We start from the raw sequence: 22,219 nt of genomic DNA on the forward strand, positions 1-22,219 counted from the left end.
GTGGTCTGCTACTACATTTTCTGCACCCTTTTTGTCTCTAATGTCTGGGGAAAATTCCTGTAACAATAGGATCCATCTAATCAATCTAGGTTTGGTATCCTTCTTAGATAAAAGGTATTTCAAAGCATCATGATTTGTATAGATTATGATCTTAGAACCTAATACGTAGGACCTAAACTTATCCAAGGCAAACACGATGGATAAAAGTTCCTTCTCGGTAGTTGTGTAGTTCATTTGGGCATCATTCAGAGTTTTGCTAGCATAATAAATCACATGAAGTAATTTTTTTTCTCGTTGTCCTAAAACGACGCCTATAGCATAATCTGAAGAATCACACATAATCTCAAAGGGTAGGTTCCTGGACTATGCGAGCGGTAGTGAGTAAAGTCTTAAGCTTCTCAAAAGCCTCTAAACAAGCATCATCAAAGACAAACTTAACATCTTTAGCAAGCAAATTGCAAAGAGGTCTAGAAATCAAGTTAAAATCCCTAATGAATCGACGGTAAAAACCTGCATGCCCTAGGAATGACCTAATATCTTTTACGGTTTTTGGGACCTGTAAAGTCTTAATAAGGTCAACTTTGGCTTTGTCTACCTCTATACCCTTTGAAGAGACGATGTGCCCTAACACAATTCCTGATTTAACCATGAAATGGCATTTTCCCAATTAAGCACTAAATTTTTTTCCTTACACCTAGTCAACACTAATGTCAAATGATGCAAGAACTCATCAAAAGATGAACCAAACACTGAAAAATCATCCATAAAGACCTCTAAAAATGGTTCTACCATGTCAGAAAATATGCTCATCATACAACGCTGAAAAGTTGCAGGGGCATTAATAGCCCGAAAGGCATGCGTCTATACGCAAAGGTACTAAAAGGACAGGTAAAAGTGGTTTTCTCTTGGTCTTCTGGGGCAATAACGATCTGATTATAACCGAGTAGCCATCTAAGAAACAATAGTGACTATGTCCAGCTAATCGCTCTAGCATTTGGTCGATAAAAGGAAGGGTAAAGTGATCCTTCCTTGTGACCTTGTTCAATTTCCTATAGTCAATACACACATGCCATCCCATGGTCACTCGGGTTGGGATTAATTCATTATTGTCATTCTGGACTATAGTGATACCTGATTTCTTGGGGACAACCTGAACAGGGCTAACCCACTTACTGTCTGAAATTGGGTAAATAATACCCGCATCTAACAACTTAAGCACCTCTTTTCGAACTAACTCTTTAATGTTAGGGTTCAGTCGACATTGCATCTCCCTAGAAGGTTTGGAGTCTTCCTCTAAATGAATCTGATGCATACACACAGTAGGACTTATACCCTTAATGTCTGCTATAGTCCACCCTAAAGCTTCCTTATTGTCTTGAAGTACAATTACTAGCCTACTTTCCTGATCACTATCCAAATTGGAAGCTACAATCACAGGTAAAGTCTCAGATGGGCCTAAAAACACATACTTTAGAGTATCGGGTAGTGGTTTAAGGTCCAACTTCGGAGGCTTTTCTAAAGAAGGAATTAGGATAGTCTCAGAAACTGGTAATGGTTCGAACCTAGCTTTCCATCTATCAGTGTCTAACACGGGGGTAGAATCTAATAGAGCATTCACCTATTCAATAGTGCTATCGTCGTCAAAATCTAAACCAAAATGGGATAGACAACTTTCTAATGGGTCTTCAGACAAAATGTTTGGTAATGACTCCTGAACTAAGGCTTCTATCATGTTCACCTCTTCAACACATGTGTCATCTATCTCGTGAGGTTGCTTACTGACATTAAAAATGTTCATCTCCATAGTCATATTACCAAAAGATAAACTCATCACACCATTTCGACAGTTAATGATCGCATTAGACGTAGCTAAAATGGGCGACCTAAAATCACAGGTATCTGTTTCTATGGGTCAGGTACAGGTTGGGTATCTAGGACCACGAAATCCACTGGATAAATAAACTTGTTGACCTCAATAAGAACATCCTCGATAACACCTCGAGGGATTTTAACAGACCTATCAGCTAACTGCAGTGTCATCTGAGTAGGTTTCATTTCACCAAGTCCTAGCTGTAAGTATACATGGAATGGCAGTAAGTTCACACTGGCTCCTAAGTCAATTAATGATTTTTCTACCCGGAAGTTACCTATTGTGCAAGCAATGGTAGGAGAAACTGGGTCTTTGTACTTTGGAGTTGTGGTGTTCTGAATGATTGAACTTACGTGACTAGCTAAAAAGGCTTTCTTATGGACGCTAAGTTTTCGCTTTCGCATACACATATCCTTAAGGAACTTGGCTTAAGAAGGAATTTGCCTAATTGCATCTAATAAAGGAAGGTTTATGGTAACTTGCTTAAAAACCTCCACTATGTCATTAAAGTTCGATTCCTTCTTTGTTGGTACTAATAGCTGAGGAAATGGGGCTCTAGGCATAAAATCAGACCTTTCAGGAACCGAATTCACATCATCAGAAACTTTATCAGTCTCTTCAGCTACTGGTCCTGAGAGGTGAGATCCTGAGGGGTGAACTACAGTATGTTCACTATCGGGCATGGTTACCTTATTGTCTACAACTCTACCACTTCTAAGGGTTCTAACAGCATTCAATTGATTCGATGGTTTTGCACCTAATTCATGAACTCCTCTAGGGTTGGGTTGTGTTTGACTAGGAAACTTACCTTTTTCTCTCAAAGAATCACTTATCAGACCAACCTGGGTTTTTAACTCGGAAATAGCCTGACTATTTTCTTGTCCTATCCTGTTACTAGCTTGTAGACTCTGTTCTACGGATAACTGAATTTTGCAGTTTGCTGAGTTAACAAGGCGAGAGATTCCTCTAAACTTAGGATTTTCTTATCTGACTGATTCTGAAACTGAGCTAGTCCTGAAGGATTCTTAGTATAGCCAAAACCTGGGGGAGCATTAGAATTACTAAACTGACCTTGACTTTGGCCCTTAGACCACGAAAGGTTCGGATGGTTTCTCCAACCAGGATTATAGGTTTCTGAATATGGGTCAATCTTTTGACGGTTATCAAATCTAGTGTTATTATAAAGAGCATTGGCTGCTCTTCAATATTCTGGCCTTCCCAAAAAGGCTCCACTCTACCACTAGTCTGGCCCACTTCTAAGGCTTCTAACCTTTTTGCTATAGCAGCAATTTTGGCATCTGATTCATAGCCTCCTTCTACCCTATTAACGTTTCCTCTACTTAAAAGAATTGTTTTCTGGGGTGCCCTACTATTTTCCCATTGCTGGGTTTTTTCGGCGATTTCATTAAAAAATTCCATCGCCGCATCAACAGTTTGGTTTTCAAATCCACCAGTGCATAGAGACTCAACCATGGTCGTTGTGGAATAATCTAAACCCTCATAAAGGATCTGAACTAGCCTAACCTTTTCTAAACCATGATGAGGACACTGGGATAATAAATCATTGAACCTTTCCAAATACCTATATAAAGATTCTCCCTCTTGTTGTGAAAATGTGCATATTTGCGTCCTAATAGACGATGTTTTGTGCCTAGGGAAAAACTTATTGAAAAAGGCAGATGTAAGTTGTTCATATGTCTCAATTGACTCGGAGTCCAAACTATACAGCCACGACTTGGCCTTATCTTTCAGGGAAAATGGGAATAACCTAAGTTTCAAAGCATCATCATCTAAGCCTCTAATTCTTAGAGTACTACAAATTTCCTCAAAATCCCTAACATGGTAATAAGGGTTTTCATTTTCTTTCCCTAAAAAGATTGGGAGCATCTGTAAGGTCCCAGGTTTCAGTTCATAGGGTGCCTCCGTTTCAGCTAACTTAATACACGAAGGACGGTAGTCCTAGTTGGATTCAACAAAGCTTTCAAAGTTGCCATTTCTGGCGCTATCGGAGCAACAGGATTCTCTCCTCAGTCAAAGGACGTTCAAAAACAGACTCTTCAAAAGTCGGACTTTCTAGATTAAGGTAATCGAGACGCTTCGAACTACTAGGTTTCTCTTTAACAAATCTACCTAGTGCGTCTCTTTTACGTTCAGGCATACAATAGAATTTTCTAAATTGGAAGGGTAAGCAAACACAGATCAAGGCCGACTCAACCAAATCAAACCTATTGATTTCTAGCAAACAAAAAGCATGATGGCTCCACTTAGATTGTTTCTAGACCAGCTTCTAATCCTTCGAACGGGAATTCGTTACAATTTAAGCAAACCCCTCTGGAATCAATCCGAGTTAACGTAAGTTGAATAGAGGCGAGGGAAGCTCGGTGGAGCTTTGATACCCAAGGCCTCACCGGTATTACAAGGCGGCGCAGTCACGCATTCAACTTACAGAAACCGTCAAGAACTTCGAAGTATGCTTAAAAGAGTAACCAATATTTTTCGAATGACTTTCCTGTTAAGCTCGTTACCCTATCGGTCTCGTTCTAGTCAAAATTTTAGGCTTAGGTTCGCGTAGGTTACGTGTTCCTAAAGAGGGCAAGAAGAGAACGGTGATGAAATCCGAACCCTTATCTTGTATGGTCGGGCCTTTCCCTTTACTAGAAAAATAAATGTCCATATTCATTCCTCAACATATATGCATACGAAGGAGTCCAGTAACTCGCTGACAGGGGATTCGCGAGTGTTTAGAATCTTACCCCCCGTTCCAGACGGGGGATGAATCGGTTGTAGTCGACTCGGTCCACTGACTCCGATGTCAAGTGTACGAACCCAAGGTGCAGAGACAATATCGTAATTGTCCTCCTTCTCTGCAAACAGTTTATATTTAAAGTACGCTTCCGTAGGGTAATAAAAAAATAATGTCCAAAAGTCCAAAAAGAAAAGAAAAATTACAAAAATAATAAACCCTAATACAGTTTTTTTTTTTAAAGAAAATAAACAAACCCTAAATTAAAATTGTCTAAAATAAAATTGTCTTCTTTTCTGTTCTTTTTGCTTTAATCTGTATCTCCAAGTCTTTATGAAATCACCAAACTCTTTGGCTCAATTTTCTTTATGATCCAGAACCTGTAGACACAAGATAAATACCCAAAAACATAAAAAAATAACACAAATAATAAAAAAATATTAAAAATAATAAAAATAAAATAAATCTAAAACCCTAAAAACAAGTCCCCGGCATCGGCGCCAAAAATTGATATAATTTGTAGATAGTGGTAAAAAGAGTGTCGTTTCTCAGACTTGTGAAGGATTTTTTTAGACTTAAATTCAAAACTAAAATAGAAAACACAATAAAAATTATAGCGAACTCAAACAAAGATGATATCAATATTAAAAGAAACACCGAGGCTAAGATTCCACTATTTTCCAAGTTCAAAGTGATTAAACCAATACTTATATTTATACAATTTTCTCGTTTAATTTGATTCTAAAATATTGCAACAAGTAGATTTTCAAAAGTAGTAATTGTAAATACCAAGTATGAAGCATCAAAAGTCTTAAAACTAAGCATACTCCATCAAAATAGATCACAATCACTCAAATAAAATCATATTCAATAATAGTTCAACGCAAATAATCATATAATTATTGCAAATAAAAAGATAAAATAGAATATACCATTTTTTGTAGGAAAAATAGCTTCCTCTATCGCCTCAGCAATGCGGTTTAGCTCCTCATATTAATCATGGTCTCAAAATATGTGTTTGTTGCTCAAAAGATGATTAAAAGAGCGAAAAGTAATAACACAGACTGTTTGCAACAGTGTATCGGAGTTACAAAACAGCTGTTACAATGGAACTGTTATAGAAAACTGTTGTAAATATTGTTGCTTTGTCGCTGATTTTAAGACCCCAGAAACGACTGTCTTCAATGGCCTTTTGTTCTTCGTGTTCTTCCTTGTGCACCAGCAGAAACGATTTCCTGCAACTCTTGATTTCGTTCTCTGTTCTTCTCTAAACATCCCCCAACTCTCGATTACCCTTGCTCGACCTCCCAACAGCCTATATATACACAACAGATCAATAAAATCCCAGGAAAATCTTCACAATCTTTTTCTTCAACCAAAAGTCTTGGCTTTTGCTTTCTTTCCAAACATGGGATTTGTTTCCCTCTTTATCTTTTCTACGCATCCCTAACAGAGAGTCCCTTCTCACTAAAACTCTTTCCAAATATAAACTCAATCCAACAGGGATGATATTATCCCTTTATCTCACGTAAATTCCCTTATTTCAATTCCAGCAAATCCCGAGTATCTCCTTATGTTTTCGAATCCACAAGCCTTACCAATCCTATTTGGCTTAAACATGCCCGAACCAAGTCAATTTGACGAGAAAATCCAACAAAATCTTCCCAGAAAATCATCGATATAAACCCGAAAAAAATACCTTTCCCTGATTAACTAAAACTCAGTATCTAGCCAAAGTTCTTCCATTCCATCACCTATACCGACATTGGATTGCCAAAACAGGCTTAGCCCATGAGAATCAACGTTTGAATCTCTTTGAAACTGGTCCAAATCACAACCCCTAAATTTGCTAGAAACTGCACCTACTTTCCCGCCATTTTTGAATTTCAAACGGAGAAGATGGTGTGCCCCTTATCCTCTGGGTACCCGTTAGTAATTGAGGTGCACCTTATCCAAAATGAGAGTCCGAATAGTAATTTTCTCCCACGAGCGCAAATACCACTTTTCGAGCCAATTTTCCCGCAAAAGCTTATTTCTTCAAAAACACCTACAAAGACACAAAAAGCCATAATAAATACAAAATCGATCACTAACAATATATACAATTGAGATTATATCAGACACAAACAATGTGTCTATCACGGTCCCACACCTTGCAATCTGTATTCTTTCATAATTATTATTTCCCTCATCTCATGGAACTCCTCCGTTTCAACAAAACTCATGGTTTCTCCATAGTTTCACGATTTCATGAAAATAATATTATAGAATAGGGAAAGGTGTCGTGGGACCGGGCAACTTGGCCGTCCGGCCATGCCCTAGCCGTGGCTGGTCCCACACCTTGCAATCCCTATTCTTTCATAAATATTATTTCCCTCATCTCGTGAAAACTCCTCTGTTTGAGCAAAAATCATGATTTCTTCATATTTTCTCAAATATTGCTCAAACCATGAAAAAGCCAAAAGTCAACATGGTCACACGAACGACTAGGCTACTCACAAAAAATATCAAAATACCATTATTTTAATGTTTATGAAATATTGATCAAAAAAGCACACATGCTCATTTGAGAAAAAAATCAAGAATTTCATTCAAGATAAAGCTCTTCTGAAAACCCACAATATTGCTCAAACGCACATCAGAAAATACCGAAACTCTCAGGACTGAGACATGGACATCGTGGTGACACGGGCATGCCTCCTTGACTGACCAAGGCCGGATCTAGGGCTTGCAAAGAGCCGGTCCCACACGTTTTCACAATTCTGGCCTAATTTGCTCAATTGCTCATATTGGGTCCAAACTCTTTTCAACCAAATTGTAGTTTTCTCAAACGACCATCAGCTGGTCCCACGACCACCAAGATCCGGTCTCATGCCCTCTTATTCGGTCCCTCACTATTTTATAGTTAGGTTTTACCACTTAATGCTCAGCCGAGCACTATTTCAATAAATGATGAAACCGACATTTAATCATCATTCTTTCACCAACTGACCGACCTGGTGCACGCTCACTCGAGAACTTGGGAACCATATGGACTCTCTCATTCCATATGGCCGGCCCCTCCCTCACTCATGACTTACTTTCAACAATTCATCAATTGGCGAACAATTGATCAAAAATTAGGGTTTCGAACAAATGCTCCATGAAATCATCATTCTGAGCCAGTTCAAGCACTAATAAAATTTATGTTGATCCAGCAATCAACATCTGGATTAATTATGTAATATTTGGTAATCTACCAATATTTTAATTAATATTTTATTGGGTCAGGGCACCAATAAACAACTCGTCGAATTGAACAATACTTGCTCAGTTGCTCAAATATTGACCCAATTATCAATATTCAGTGATTCGTTCAGTTGCTCGAATTTAATAATATTTTATCAGACGAGCAATATCAACATAAGAACATGTACGTTCAATCCATGAACCATTGAGAAATTCATCATTCATGCTCCATTCAACAAAACCAAGACTCATTGTCTAAATCAGTCAACGTGACTAATTAAATACACGTCTGTCATCCAGACTCCACGATTCGTGAGACATCAATCACGTCACAAATGGGGGATATCAATTAGGATTTTGGTCTGGCGGCCTATGGCACGTGGATTCATCCACGATGAGAATGTGAGTAAGTCGTGCAACGGTTGAATGAGTTAGCAAAGTAGTGGGTGGACGGTTAACCAAGTCTCTGCATGACCTGGAACTGGTTTCACCACGATCTTCCACTTTCCCACTCTTTCACTCAAGAAACCGTCACACTTACAGGGATCAGGGTATTCATCATTCTTGCAATATAAATAAGTGTAAATCGAGGACAACAGGGGGATCATCATTCGTCAACAACTCGATTAAAAATTATTCACAGAACTCAACTTCAGCAGTTCATCAATTTGCAGAAACCTTCAATACATCCACAATCCTTGATCATCATTGATCCCACATGATTCTTAGCTTCCCTCCTACAGATCAACCCATCTCCCTTTTTGTGGCCGAATTGACTCTGGAACGGCCATTGACTTGGTTTAGGCTGGAGTCCTACAGATTTATCTCTCGAATCTAAGCACTCCCTTTGCAGTGTATCTGTGTGAGGTTCAACAGTTTGCTCGGTCGAGGAGTCTCGTCCGCATGCTCGACTCTTCACTTTCCTAAAAAACCAGCAAACCGTTTTTCCCCATATACAATATCATAGAACATAACGTTGACTGAACTCCCACCGTCATTCAAGATTTTCTTGACGTTACATCCTGCTACATGCAAAGTGATGACTAGAGGATCGTTGTGGTCCTCCATGTCTTTTTCGATATCTCCAGCGTCGAAAGTCATTGGTGCGTTCATCCATTCTTCGTACTCATCAACTTATACCCTGTCGATCTTGTACAGCTCGCAGTAGTCCTCGAATTGTTTTCTCAATCTTTTCCCTATCTGGGATGTCAGAGAGGGTCCGTTGGATTCGGAGCATGAAATGTTATTGAGCGTTCGGTTACCCTCAGGTAGTTGGACTTGCTTGATTCGTTTTTCCCTGTCATCGGTTTCTTCCTTCTGAACATACTGCTTGAGGTCACCAGCGTCAATCAGCTTTTGGATCATTATTTTGAGGTTCTTGTATTTTTCGGTCTGATGCCCGTTGAAGCAGTGGTACTCACAGTAGTCTCTAGATTTCTCAGACCGAGGTGGATGCTTTCTTTTGGACCAAGGCCACTTTAAATTCTCTAGATCCTTAATCTCCCTTAGGATTCGAGTGTAGTTGGTGTTGAGCTTCGTATACACTTGATCCTAGAATTTCTGATCATCACGTTGACGATCATCCCTTCGTCCTCTCCTATCTTCGTTGGGACGTTCAGCTGAGTTACCCCTCTTGGATCCGCTGGCTTGTTCCACAAAATTAGTCCGATGTGCTCTTTGCGTTTGGGCCCTAGGATTCTCCCGCTGGATTTCTTCCAATCTGGCGTGATTTTCGATGATAACTCGAAAATCTCCTTCGGTCGTGGGTACACTTCCATGAATCTCAACAAACAGCGGGCTCATCCTATCCAATCCCCACTTGTAGCAATTGATGCTGACCACCGGATCTACATTCCCTATTGCTTGATAGATTTTGTGCCATCTATCGGGTATATTCTCTTATGGTTTCTTTGTATGCGACCGCCAGTGAGAAGAGCTTGTCCATCCTTGTGTTGACGGCCTTGTTGTACATGTAAGTTCTCAAGAATTTCTCGGTGAGCTGGATGTAGGAGTCGATGGAGTTCGGTGGTAGGTTATCGAACCAGGATAGTGAACCACATCATCCTGATCCCACCGTGCTAAAATACGGTTATAATAACGAAGGTGGGCCGCGGGGTCGCTGGATCCATCGTAGCATTCAAACGCTGGTATGGGACACTTCTAAGGAATGAGATCTTTGGCCAAGTGATGGGTCAGTGGTGTGGTTCTAGCTTCCCTCATCACATCTTCTAACCTTCCTCCTCCCTGTCTTTCTTTTAGTTTTTTGATCTCCGCCATCATTTCGGCACGAAGGTCGTCCATTGCACACTGGTGATCATCTTTGGTTGAGGATCGTCATGATCTTCGGTTCTCACTATCGAAATAGTCCGAGTCTTCGGGAATGTAATCTGGATCGGATGATTTATTTCCTCTAGATGCTCTTCGATTTAATGGCTCGGGATCGTTGGCATTTGTCACGACGATCCTTCGGTCACGATTTGGCTCTAGTGCTTTTGAATTTGCTTCGTCATGTTGGCGTTCCGCTCCTATGATTTGGGCGATCTTATCTTTAAGCTCCTGATTTTCTCGAGCTAGCAATGCTACTGCATCTGCGTATACCCGCTGGTTCTTCTTTAATTCCTCGAGCTCTGCCATCAGTTGAGGGGAATGGTTCGATCCTTGGTTTGGGGTCCCAGTTTGCACCTGCCCTCCAATGGCCACAGTATGACCTTCGTTTACTGTATGGATTAAAGGAGGGGGCGGATCGGTAGCGACTACTGGCAGTTCCACGTGTGGGGTCACTGGTTGGTTCACTGTTAATAATGGTTGAGTAGATGGCAGATCTTGGTTCTGGTCATTCGTTGGTGGCATTCCGAAGACCGGTTATTGCATCGTTGATTCAGAAAATCCTTCCCGTTTTTCATGGACTCGTGTAGCTGCTATGTCTTTGTTGCGTCGGCTTTGGCTGCTACAACTTTGAGGGCCGCTGTCGCTATGGTATTGGCATCCAGTGGTGAGGTGATCTCTGCGGCATCTTGCTTATGATTCGATGCCTTCGACTTTTCATCCTTATACTTGTTGTGTGTTACAACTGGGGTTGTCCTTGGTGTTTCTTTTGACGACTCCTTGGTTTTTCCCATGTATTTCGTTTTCTCCATCTTCGATTTTCTGCAAAAATGAAACATTGTCGAAGAACAAGATCCACAGTATCTTTGTTATCAAAGTTAATCCAAAGAAAATGGGAAAATACCACAGCGTAAAACTAAAGATTTTCAAGGAAAACATCTCGGGAAACCCGACGAGGGATAACGTAGATCCAACGATCGTAAACATAGATCTATTGATAAGTCTGAAAATACTTTTGCAAAAACAGGCAGGTCCAAAGGTTTTATGCCTGAGAACATAGGTTCGATGTATGCTTGTTAAAAATAACACGACAAGAATATTCTCCAAGGATGATAACAACTTAAACGAAATGGTTTTGAGGATCTAAAAGGCTTGAATCCGGAGAATTTGCTTGCGAGGAAGAATACTCAGATCCAAAAGGTTTTGGCTGAAACAAATGCAGGTCTAGGGGAAATCTAAGGGGAAATATAGATCTAGGAGGTTTTTGTTAAAGCAAACGCAGATCGGAGGTGAAATAATGATAGTTGCTCGAAGCACTATTATTTGGGGAATAGCGCGGGGAGCCAAAAAAAAGTAAAATCATAGGGGAAGATAAATATTTTACCGGGACAAGAGTCCCTGTTTCTAGCGCCATATTGTGAACACAAAAATAACGATGGTATCATCGTGTCCACAAACAAAGTTCGCAATTATACTATGACAGATGAAATGATAATAACATAATCGAAGTTGCATAAAACAATATTAAAAGGGGAGCTCTGAGCCCAAGGGTTCGTCCTTGCTTCTCATCATAGGGGTTCCTATAATGATTTCAAAGATGCATAATGTAAAGAACACGAAGATTATAAGTTTATAATGTAAATGAGACACATATTTACGTGGTTCAGCACTAAGGCCTACGTCCACGGGGGTTGGTGTTTCACAATGTCTTTAAAGATTACAAAGATAGTCCAATGACTTTGAGTGTGGGACGAAGCTATGGAGGAAATAGAACTCATACTTACTCTTAAAATTTCTCTCTTCTAAGCTTTGTTACTTAATTAGAAAATGATCGACCCACTCTTTCTTAGTGGAGAGGGGGTATATATATAGACTTCTTCTGTGGGTCCCGTTCATAGAATATCGCAGTCCTTATCGTCTAGGTTCATGTGTCAACCCGATGCTATCTTTGTTATGACCCATCGTCCCCCAACGACATTATGCAGAAACGAAGGAGAGCCTCCCTCGTCTCCATATAATGTTTGACACGTATCCTATACTTGTGTCATTTAATGCGGGTGGTTGGGGTAGCCTGCACGCGTCAGGCGTCTATTTGGAGCCCCTGTCACATCTTTGTATGCAAAACTCATCCCTACCCTTGATCTTGGATCTTCCTCGGGATGGAGTAAAGTAAATCCCTCAGCCTTCTATGGTACTTCACGGTAGCTCATTCTTATGGTTCCCCTTAATCCTCTATCGTTGGATGGGTCTGATGATGAATAGATGTAGATGGCAGAAGCCCCTTGGGTGTTAAGACGTGGCATCCTATCTCGATGTTAAAGATCTATCTTCCTTCCACGTGTAACTCTTTTGACACGTGGCGGACGATAACTTATGTGTATATATGATGAACTAGGGTTTCTGAAACAGGGTGATGACGATCTTATTGATCTGGAGTATAAGAAATTGTAGGTTCAGAATCCATGATTTCATTTTCATCAGATTTTATTTTGGTAAAACCAACAGACGACTCGTATCACAAACGTGCATCTTTTATTACAGCTAAGGGTATAATCAGCTATATAGAAATCAGTTATAAGAGTTTGGACGGATTACCCAAAAAGGATAGTTGGACCATGAATTTTGAATTCTTGGTTATTTAAAAGGTTGTCATATTTTGCTTGTCTTTTAGACCCAGGAATTCAAATTTAAGGGCTAATTGACCAAAAAACTGGAGAGAAGTACCAAATTATGAGAAAAAGAAGACTAATTAAAAATACATACATATAAAGGTTAAGAGTCTATATGATTCTACGGAGATACATCATATATATTGAATGCCATATGCATACTTGGACAGTTAGATGTGCTGCTTAGTGGGCCAGCGGCAGGGCCAAAAATAGAAGGGGGACCATAAGAGTATACATTTTTTTATAGACAATGGCCTTCAAAAAGGCTAATGGTCTTCCTGAACTTTTGGTAGGAGCCAAACAGGAGGAACAGACCAGTACATGGATGCATTGTTTAAGTTTGCCCATTGAGCTAACTCATGAGCAACAGAATTACAAACACGCGGTTGGAAATTAAGTATACATGCCACTAATTTAGAAGAGAAAGACTGAATATCCTTCAAAATAGTATACATACGCGAATCTCCATCGAACATGCCAGCTGAAAATTGATCAATGAGAGACTTCGCATTACTTTCAACAATGATATAAGTTCACTGCTGCTCCACTGCTTTCTTCAGAACAGCTCAAATAGCTCTGGTGTCAGCTTCTTCAGCAGACTGAACTTCAAAGACCAGGGAGGCACAAAAGGAAGCTTTATTTGAGAAATTTCTCATCACAAACCCTGCACCATTTTCTCCAGAAATGTCATCATAAGCACCAACAGTATTACATTTAATCTATCCAAAGGAGGGGGCATCCATTTATCACAAATACTGACAGGAGTAGTAGAAACTGTAAAACAAGGTTTCCTAGTGATAAGCATTGCTCTAGATCTAGCTAAGACAGTATTATGGTTTCCTATCAGATTTTGAAAAATGAAATTGTTTCTACTAGTCCAAATGGACCACAAGATAGCTACAAAGAGACATTGGGCTTCATCAGATAGTTTAGACAAGGGATCAGTTAATCAAAACAGAAGCCAGTCAATAAAGGGTTTATTTTGGAAGAAGTGGGTATTTATGTTGAAATCAGAAATGAACCAGACTCTGCTAGCAAAGGTGAAGAGAATCAAAGCATGCATTATAGATTAATGAGGATCTGTACACCTAGGACAGTCAACACTATGCATAGGAATTCTAGTATGTAAAATAATTCTGGCAGGTAGAGCATTTCTAGCTGCTCTCCAAAGAAAAACTTGAATTCTGTAAGGAACTCTAACTTTCCAAATGTGCTTCCAAATATTTTTACAAGGGGAGGGCCTAAGACCTCTGAGACCCATGTATGCAGATTTAGAAAAAAAATTGCCATTCTTTGAAAGATCCCAAGCCCTCCTATCAGGAGTGCAAAGCTGGCTTAAGGGAATAGTGATAATCTTCTGAACAAAAGCATTATAAAAGTGAGTGTTGAGTCTAGATAAATTCCAACTTCTGGTGTGAGTATCAATAAAATAAGAGACTTTAATACTAGGATCAAGTGGGACTAAACGGTTGGGTGTGGCAGAACCCATAGTGGGTATCCATTTATCACACCAGGGTTCAATTAATTGAACATCCCCTACAATCCAAGAGATGAAAGTCTTAATGAGTTCTTTTATAGCATGCAAATATTTCCAAGTCCAAGAGCATTTACCAGTGCACTTAGCATTCAAGAAATCAGTTCTATGAAAGTATTTAACTTTAAGAACATTGATTAAAAACCAGTTAGGATTTTCCAGAATTCTCCAGGCATTCCTAACCAGCATAGCCGGATTATTCAATTCAGTCTTTCTAAATCCTAAACCAACTTCAGCCTTAGGGGAAGATAAAATGTCCCATCCTAACAGGTGCAATTTCCTATCTTTAGGATCTAAAGTTTCTCCCAACCAAAATTTACAAAGATTATAATCCATTTGTTTACAAAGATGCTTAGGGATAAGAAAAGCTCCCATTTGAAAAATAGGAATAGCTTGGCCAATATGTTTTATCAAAGTAGTTCTAGCTGCCTGAGATAGGAGCTTATGTAGCCAGATAGAGATTCTGGTATCCACATCTTCGAGGATACCCATATGAGTTTGTATTTTAGAAGATTGGAACACAATAGGAGTGCTAAGATATTTTTTCCCCCAGGTCCCTGCTCTGGATCTCTAGAATGTTAGCCAAAAGAGCTTTCTCGTTCTCAGGAATTTTCCTACTAAATAAAATACCGGATTTTTCAAAATTGATTTCTTGCCCAGAGGCTAAGCAGTATTTTTGAAGATAGTCTTTAATAACTTGAAAATTTTGAGCAGTAACTTTACAAAACAAGAGAGAGTCATCAGCAAACAACAGATGTGTCATTTCTGGAGAATCTTTGTAGACTTTGATACCTTCTAAAGTTCCATTCTTTTGAAGGTTATCAATGTAAGAAGATAGAGCTTCAGATCATATGATGTAAAGATAAGGTGAAAGGGGATTCCCCTGTCTCAAACCTCTTTTAGGTTGGAAGAACCCAGTTTGGCTACCATTGAGGAGGACAGAGTAGGAGACAGTAGAGACACACTGGTTAATGAGTTTAATCCAATGGTTTGAAAGAACCATTTTAGTTAACACCTTTTCTAAGAAATTCCATTATAGATTATCATAAGATTTTGACATGTCAAGCTTGATAGAAGCTATACCTTCAAATTTTTTCATTATGACTGACTGCATATATGGCCTCATTAGCTAGCAGAATATTATCATAAATACTCCTCCTTGGTATAAGGGCACTTTGGTTTTGGGAGATTATGTTATTCATAAAAGGTTTGAGTCTATTAGAAAGAGTTTTTGAAAGAATTTTGTAAATGAAATTACATAGCCCTATTCGTCTGTACTGGGATACAAGTTCAGCAAGGGGAACTTTAGGAATAAGGGCGATATTAGTATGATTAAAAACCTTAGATATATGCCCTGTTCTGAAGCATGTTTGGGTCATATCAATGACAAAATATCCTACAATATCCCAGTTCTTTTGGCAAAAGAGACCTGTAAAGCCATCAGGTCCTGGGGCTTTCTTCCCCTCCATTGAAAAACAACATTCTTAATTTCCTCTGGAGTAAGGGGAATATTTAAGAAAGAGTTATCCTCAGTAGAAAACTTAATAGGGAGGCCAACAAGGATTTCATCCTGGAATTGTTGTGGGTGGAAGGAATACAAAATTTTAAACTAGTCTATAAAAGAAGTTCCAATACTATTTCTATCAGTTAGAATAGCATTTGAGGAATTCTTAATCCAGCTAATAGCATTTATTTTCCTCCTAAATAAAGTTACTCTATGGAAATAGAGTGACTTTATGTCACCTTCCAAGAGCTAGACTTACCTAGATTTGTCTTTCCAGTATATCTCTTCTAAATTATAGAGATACTCAAGTCTAGCTTTGAGTCTAGAAATAGTGTTGGTGTCAGTGGGGTTAGAGAGTTGAGTCTCAGCTAAATCTTTTCTAATGGTAGATATATTAGTTTAAATATTCCCAAAAGAAGATTTATTCCACTCCCTTAAACCTTTCTTGGTGCTTAAAATCTTAGCTTTAAGCTTGTAGACAGGGGAACCCACCACATTGATAGACCAAGAATTAGCAATAATATCTCTACAAGTAGGATCTTCAATCCACATAACCATAAAGTGAAAAGGTCTAGGAATACAAACATCCTCATAATTAAAACCTATATACATGGGGAAGTGATCAGAGGAATCCCTGGGGAGATTGTTAATACAAAGTTTAGGACAAAGGTCCTCAGCAGATTGGTTTATAAGGCATCTGTCTAATCATTCAAGGAGTAGATCAGGACCTTGTTGCATATTGGACCAGGTGAATCGAGGGCCAGAAAAACCAGGATCATGCAGGTTAAAAACTGAGAAAAAGTTTCTAATATTTGAAAAATCAGAATCATTGACTTCTAAACCACCATTTTTATCTTCAGTTCCTAGGAGAGCATTAAAATCACCTATAAAAAAACAGGTTCATATAAGGGAGCATTAGATTGTTGGCAATGTTGTTCCCAGAAAGCTTGTCTTAAACTACTATTGGGTTCACCCTACACAAAATGAATATGACATGTTTTAGAATGAATGATGTCATTGGATGTAACTTAGATGCCCTCCTGCTAGATGAAATAATGTTGAGTTGAATTTCCTTTTCCAAGCCAGAACAAGACCACTACTTATACCAACACCGGAAATATTAAAAGTGCAAGTGAATCCCACATTTTTTTCGTTTTGTAGCCGTCATATTTTTGTTCATTTTTGTCTCAGAGAGAAAGATGATATCAGGGTTAACATTCATACATAGTAAGCAGATTGATATTATTGACAGGGAATTGGTCTATAGCATTATTGGTGGTATCAATTAGAGGGGTTAAGGGTGTTGAGTTTACATGAGTGGTGGAATCAGACCCACCACCAAGAGAAGCACTGGTAGAATCACCACTTTGAGAAGCATTTTGGGAAGAATCGAGTTAGAAGTAGCAGCATTGAGATGAGAATTATTGCGGACACCATTGTTGTTTTCGGAAGTATCAGCAGGTACATTATAGCTCCCATAGGAATCAACTAAAGTTTGGGTATTGAGAGAACAATTGGAGAGATTGATGGCAGGTAAATCCCCCAATTTGGTGATTGGAGGGCATAGATGGGCATAGTCAGGCTCCGTAGTATCTTGTTCTTCTGGGATAACCACTATACTTGCTAAACTTGAATTATCTCTTGTGTGTTTCCTCAAATCATCCATGGGATTGATATTCCTTTTAAGATTAGCTAAAGCATCATGCTCAGCTAAGTTAAGATCTCCTCTAGTGATAATATGAGTAGGATTAGGGACAGCCGCAGTCTTGAATCTTCTTGAAGAGTTTGATGAATGAATCGGCCCACACAGTTCAGAACCAGTGATAGAATCTTCAACAGTGAAATTCTGAGTGGTAACCTGTTTGAATATGATTGGTAAACCATTGTCCTGCTGAGTTGAGTGTTGTTGAATCGGACGAACATCAAAAATCTTCAGAGTTGTGGATCGGTTAACAAAAGGTCCCATGTGAAATGTATTTGATATACCTCTTTGAGTAGTATTTTCCAACTTCTGATCATTATCATTTGTTTTTCCTTTGTTTCCTATAAGGGTAGCCATAGACTCAACTTGAGTATCTGGCACAATCTCCATTTTTTCATGATAGTATATGTTATTGCAGTAGAGGTAGAGACAACTTGCTTGTTAATTGGTGGAGGTGGCATCATTAGTCTTGAGACTGCAGGAAGAACATATTTGCTACTAGAAGAAGCAGCTTCTTTAATGGCTTTTTGTTTTAACTTCCAAGCAGGACAGTTGATGTCTTTATGATCAAGAACACGACATGAAGTGAAAAAATATCTTGGAACCTTCATGTATCTACACTCAATTAGGATTGGTTGAGTTCTTCCACTAGTAAACAAGGGGATACTAACTGGTAAAGCTTTCTGCACTAGAACTCTGACACACACCTTGACATTCTTCTTTAGAGGATGATTGTCAAAAGGATCATAAGCTTCAATGAGTTCTCCCATCTTGAGGTAAGTTTCTGTAGGTCTTCAAATTCAGTACATTCTTTTGGAATGTTACACAGGATGAACCACATAAGTTCCTCAATAAAGATAGTTGGTGATTTGCTGGCTATCCCTATGTTGGGAAAACTTTTAGAACCATGAGATGCCCACAAAAAAACCAAGGTCTCTGTGAGTTGATTCTATTAAAGTCGTCTATAACTAAGAACCTTATGAGAACTTTGTTGCGCATAACAATAAAAGTAGTAACGGTAGGAGATTGAGAAAGAGGTCATTGGTTACAGATGTAATTGCGGATTGAAGAGGTAGGAATAAGAGTTTCACAACATAAGTATCCTACCATACACCACTTCCAATTACTATCAGACTCAGCTAGAATGACAGTTTTGTCAATAAAGACTGGATCAGAAAGTGTAGATGGTAAGGATAATTTTTCATCCATTTGGGTAGACAGGTTTAGAATTTCTTGGTTTATTTTTTGAGAATTATCTGGCCAATTAGGAAGATTCATTTGAAAAATAAGTTGGATATATATGAAGATGGATTGATGGAAATGGGAGACACGGAAAGAGCATATAATATGGAAATGTAGGGATAGGAATCTCTTCTTGGTACTATCCTGATAAGGGTCACATGCTATATGGATGAAGATATGGCAGTGGATTCTTATTTTTTTATGGTTTTGAACCTTAAAAAGGAAATGAGAAGACTGGGGAATCTTTTTTGATAAATGGTCAGGTGAAATTTGGTATAAAGTAGTTGTTGTTTGTTGCTACTTCCGCTTTGGAGACAGGATGCACCATACGACTTGTCTCTATCTTCTCCTCTTTTATATGTAATAGCAGAGTTGGGATATTTGTATTCACGTGAATTTTACGAGAGTATCGACAAAACCAATGATTCATTTCAAACTTTCCAGGGATGTATATAGTTGGTACGTAAGCATGATGAGATTAGAGGTTGGTGAACCATAAATGAGTTTGTCTTTTTTTTGGTGTTCATAGGTATGATGATATAAACTGCCAAAAGTAATAATGGTAATAGCCATACAAAAAGGATTGTGGGTTTTGTAGTAGTGAAAATGGAGGGAAAAGGTATTTGGTGGTTTATGGTTCTGATTTGTAAATTTTTTTGGCAATGGGTGTAGGTTTGATGGCTAAATTGGTTATGAAATAATCCATCTGGAAAATATGCCCCAAACCCCAATAATGCCTCTCAACTGATGCTGCATTCTTCTACTCTGCATAAAACACAATATTCTAATTAGACCCCAACATATACTTTGAAAGTTAGATGACCTACCCATACTTCTCTTGATGGAAGTTCCATAGGGAGTTAAGGCTAATGAAGCAGTTGGGTTTTGAAAATAGGGTTTTATACGGTAATTATGATTTTGAAATTGAAGGGAATATCCATGTCTTTGAAGGTACGTGAATAGCCAAGCGACATGACAGTTAACCAAAAGCCATAAATGGCAGTTAATAAGCAAATTTCTATCTTTAAAATGGGTGTTTTGGATGAAATTAGAACAACCATTAGCAAATTTACCAGAAGAGGAAAAGGTTAGGGATATTAGAGCAAAGAATGGCCAGTTCCAGTAACTCCAATCCGGCAATTCCATCCAATTCCGATGAGTACAATTTAGCCAAAAGAAATGCTTTCTTTCTAGGATTAGAAGATTTAATGAAGTTGAGGATGAGGTTCAGGGAGAGATAAACAGACATGCATGGGAAGCGGCTCAACGTCATAGGGAGGAAGAAGAGAGAAAAAGAAGAGAAGATGAAGAAACTGAATCTCTTTATGCTGCTTGGAAACCAAAGCATTTTCCGACGGTTGATCGGAAAGATGAGGAGAGGGCTCTGAAACATCAGAAAGGTCCAAAATATGGCAGTGCAACTGAGAGTGATTCCGAGCAGGGTTGCGATGATGGGTTTAAATATCCGGTGGAGGGAGTAAATACCAGTAATGAAGATACTGATGCAGACGAAGACAAGAAGAGAAAGGAGAGATACTTGGAATGGAAACTGCGGAGGTGGTTTGATCATGAGAGAACCTGTCCAAAAATCTTTGCCAGAACCATGCGTGAAGGAAAATCCAGTGATGATGATGAAGAGCTCCCGGATGCTGCCAGAGGTGAAGGTGGTGATGAGGATGACAGTGAAGAGGAGAGAACATCCTATGGATATGGTGATACTTCCCAGCTTCTTCAGGCAGTAGTTACAGTGCACAGTATGAGGAAGATGAAGATTGGAGTTACGATGAGGAGGACTTTTAGAGTTCTCCTTTGGGGTATCGAATGCGGCCAAGTTTTCAGACTTTGAAAAAAGTTTGAAAATGATTAACAGGTTTTTTCCAAAATGGCTTTCTTGATGCTTACTCCTAGTCTTCTAAATTTTGCTGTTGGTGATAGTGCATGTGCTCTTGGTTTTTTTCTTTTTTCGTTCGGTTTTTGTTGAATGTGTCTTAGTCTTTAGTTGTTGATGGATGGTGTTGTTGATGGAACTTGTGAAAAAGGTGGAAGATGGTTTTTGTATGATGAACTCAATAGTAATTGTAGGAGGAGGTTGCTGGTGGTAATGTTTAAAATGGGTTTTGATGTTTCGGTTTGTAAGAAAGTTAGGCAGGATGTTTTGATGTCTGAAACCTTCGTTGTTGCTTTGAATACTATTCTTAATGTTTTTCCTTTGAAAAATTTCCTTGATGCTTAATGATGTTGGATAGCAGTACAGATTGACGAAGATTTTGATAAAGAAACTTAGTAAATTGATGAATGTAACGTAGGTACTTCTGAAATTGTTTGGATGAATCATAAAGCAAAAATCCGAGAAAACTAAAAAAATTGTTAGAAAAGTGATGTCACCATGACGGATCAGAGCTCTACTCATAGGAGTATACATTTGGTGATCAAACTTGGGCCCAACATTTGGAGGGAAATAACACGTTAATCGTTAGGGGAAATTAGGGGGAGACCCAAAAAAAAATATTCTCATTCTCAGGCCCACAATTAATTTTGGGTACTGTGACACCCATAATTATTTCCGTGACACCCATAATTATATGAAATTATTAAAAACTTCTGCATGACGGATTATGCATCTGCATGACTGAGTTATGCATCAGGGGTATAATTGGCAACTCAACTTGGACATAACATATCTAAAAATCCGCACCTTAGAAATTTACAAATTTTATATGGTTGGAAATCTTTTAAAGAGAGCTACGCAACGAGTACAAACAAAAATATCAAATTTTTGTTTTTCATGAAAATATCGGAGGTGATCATCGTTTTAGGCAAAATTTTCGAAAACTTGATACATAACCATTATGCAGCCACCAAAAAGGATGCATAACGCATTATGCAGACGCATAACGAATTATGCAACCATTTTCTCGACTGCATAACAAATTATGCATCTGCATAACAAAGTTATGCATCTATAACAAGTCATGTACCCATTGTTTTCGCACCCTTCTTGAGTATAAAAAATTGATGCATAATGCAGTATATATCCATATTTACGGATGCATAACATGTTATGCATCTATTTTCTCGATGCATAAAAGATTGTGCGACAATTTTCTCGATGCATAATGCATTATGCAGTCATATTTTCGGATGTATAACAGGTTATGCATCCATTTTCACGACTGCATAACATGTTATGTAGATATTATTGTAGGTGCATGACAAGTTATGCAACCTTATTTTTTGTTGGTTTCAATACTAACAAAAATGTTGTTGTATAACGTGTTATGCAATCATTTTTCGGACTGCATAACACGTTATGCAACAAATTTTGTAGATGCATAACAGGTTATACAACTGTTTTTAGAGTTGCATAACAGATAATTCAACCATTATGGACAACAACAACAC

At 38.6% G+C, this 22,219-nt stretch overlaps 1 pseudogene; it reads left to right on the forward strand.

The window, feature by feature from the left end:
• Positions 1-3,401: 3,401 nt before the first annotated feature.
• LOC113307231 lies at positions 3,402-3,501 on the forward strand (annotated as a pseudogene).
• The last annotated feature ends 18,718 nt before the right edge of the window (positions 3,502-22,219 follow it).

Source organism: Papaver somniferum, chromosome 8 (genome assembly GCF_003573695.1).
Source record: "Papaver somniferum cultivar HN1 chromosome 8, ASM357369v1, whole genome shotgun sequence".
NCBI lineage: Eukaryota > Viridiplantae > Streptophyta > Magnoliopsida > Ranunculales > Papaveraceae > Papaver > Papaver somniferum.